Below are 3,080 nucleotides of genomic sequence, written 5' to 3' on the forward strand. Positions count from 1 at the left end.
AAAAACATTCTTTTCTGTGGGACAGGAATACGAAATAGTTTCTCTTAGAAAGTTTTTTAAAAAGGCATCTTTCTTTAAAAGAGATAGCCATTTGCCAAACCAAATTAACCGACCAACAAAGTTAGGCAAATTTCAATATTCTTTAGACAAGATTTTAATGTTAGAGAAAATTTAAATTTAAGCATTTATTTTAAAGAAAGACTTAGCACCTTAAAAAAAATCGTTCTGTATCTAAAATAACACTCCATTAAGAAGCAATTAAACTTTTATTTAAATTTCCTTGAAAAAAGAAAACAAATTACTTTATACAACTTTCTTAGCAGCAGTTAAATTTATTTTGAAAAATAGAAATATACAGAACAACAAAGAAAAAGGAAGCTTTTCCTTTTAGAAAATGTTTTATACAGCTACAACTGATTTCCTTTACCTAAGAATCTATATCTTATTCCCGAACAAAATAAGAATAACATTTGAGGACTCAGTTTTAATGCTTTGTGTTCAACAGGGAAAAAAAACAGGGCCGAGATTAGGTTATCTTTTTTAATGTATGAAATGAACAGAATTCAAATTGCAATATGATATTAGGATTCTGCATATGGTGCGTGCGCAACATTTGCCTTCTGTAAGAGATTGAGTAACTAGTTAACAGTAATCACATAAAAACATATAATTGTGCAAAAAGTTTAGTAAAGAGTAATAACAAAATTAGCAAAGCAACAACCTTGTGGTTGGCGTAGAGTTTAGTCAATAACTGAATCGATTTCGAGAGCTAACAGATGCAGATCCCTCTTTATCAGGAGCAAAGAAATCTGCAATATGATATATTGCAATATGATATTAGGATTCTGCATATGGTGCGTGCGCAACATTTGCCTTCTGTAAGAGATTGAGTAACTAGTTAACAGTAATCACATAAAAACATATAATTGTGCAAAAAGTTTAGTAAAGAGTAATAACAAAATTAGCAAAGCAACAACCTTGTGGTTGGCGTAGAGTTTAGTCAATAACTGAATCGATTTCGAGAGCTAACAGATGCAGATCCCTCTTTATCAGGAGCAAAGAAATCTGCAATATGATATATTGCAATATGATATTAGGATTCTGCATATGGTGCGTGCGCAACATTTGCCTTCTGTAAGAGATTGAGTAACTAGTTAACAGTAATCACATAAAAACATATAATTGTGCAAAAAGTTTAGTAAAGAGTAATAACAAAATTAGCAAAGCAACAACCTTGTGGTTGGCGTAGAGTTTAGTCAATAACTGAATCGATTTCGAGAGCTAACAGATGCAGATCCCTCTTTATCAGGAGCAAAGAAATCTGCAATATGATATATTGCAATATGATATTAGGATTCTGCATATGGTGCGTGCGCAACATTTGCCTTCTGTAAGAGATTGAGTAACTAGTTAACAGTAATCACATAAAAACATATAATTGTGCAAAAAGTTTAGTAAAGAGTAATAACAAAATTAGCAAAGCAACAACCTTGTGGTTGGCGTAGAGTTTAGTCAATAACTGAATCGATTTCGAGAGCTAACAGATGCAGATCCCTCTTTATCAGGAGCAAAGAAATCTGCAATATGATATATTGCAATATGATATTAGGATTCTGCATATGGTGCGTGCGCAACATTTGCCTTCTGTAAGAGATTGAGTAACTAGTTAACAGTAATCACATAAAAACATATAATTGTGCAAAAAGTTTAGTAAAGAGTAATAACAAAATTAGCAAAGCAACAACCTTGTGGTTGGCGTAGAGTTTAGTCAATAACTGAATCGATTTCGAGAGCTAACAGATGCAGATCCCTCTTTATCAGGAGCAAAGAAATCTGCAATATGATATATTGCAATATGATATTAGGATTCTGCATATGGTGCGTGCGCAACATTTGCCTTCTGTAAGAGATTGAGTAACTAGTTAACAGTAATCACATAAAAACATATAATTGTGCAAAAAGTTTAGTAAAGAGTAATAACAAAATTAGCAAAGCAACAACCTTGTGGTTGGCGTAGAGTTTAGTCAATAACTGAATCGATTTCGAGAGCTAACAGATGCAGATCCCTCTTTATCAGGAGCAAAGAAATCTGCAATATGATATATTGCAATATGATATTAGGATTCTGCATATGGTGCGTGCGCAACATTTGCCTTCTGTAAGAGATTGAGTAACTAGTTAACAGTAATCACATAAAAACATATAATTGTGCAAAAAGTTTAGTAAAGAGTAATAACAAAATTAGCAAAGCAACAACCTTGTGGTTGGCGTAGAGTTTAGTCAATAACTGAATCGATTTCGAGAGCTAACAGATGCAGATCCCTCTTTATCAGGAGCAAAGAAATCTGCAATATGATATATTGCAATATGATATTAGGATTCTGCATATGGTGCGTGCGCAACATTTGCCTTCTGTAAGAGATTGAGTAACTAGTTAACAGTAATCACATAAAAACATATAATTGTGCAAAAAGTTTAGTAAAGAGTAATAACAAAATTAGCAAAGCAACAACCTTGTGGTTGGCGTAGAGTTTAGTCAATAACTGAATCGATTTCGAGAGCTAACAGATGCAGATCCCTCTTTATCAGGAGCAAAGAAATCTGCAATATGATATATTGCAATATGATATTAGGATTCTGCATATGGTGCGTGCGCAACATTTGCCTTCTGTAAGAGATTGAGTAACTAGTTAACAGTAATCACATAAAAACATATAATTGTGCAAAAAGTTTAGTAAAGAGTAATAACAAAATTAGCAAAGCAACAACCTTGTGGTTGGCGTAGAGTTTAGTCAATAACTGAATCGATTTCGAGAGCTAACAGATGCAGATCCCTCTTTATCAGGAGCAAAGAAATCTGCAATATGATATATTGCAATATGATATTAGGATTCTGCATATGGTGCGTGCGCAACATTTGCCTTCTGTAAGAGATTGAGTAACTAGTTAACAGTAATCACATAAAAACATATAATTGTGCAAAAAGTTTAGTAAAGAGTAATAACAAAATTAGCAAAGCAACAACCTTGTGGTTGGCGTAGAGTTTAGTCAATAACTGAATCGATTTCGAGAGCTAACAG

Source organism: Stegodyphus dumicola, chromosome 2 (genome assembly GCF_044657685.1).
Source record: "Stegodyphus dumicola isolate Sdum_Otavi_A_Nest chromosome 2, ASM4465768v1".
In the NCBI taxonomy this organism is placed as follows: Eukaryota; Metazoa; Arthropoda; class Arachnida; order Araneae; family Eresidae; genus Stegodyphus; species Stegodyphus dumicola.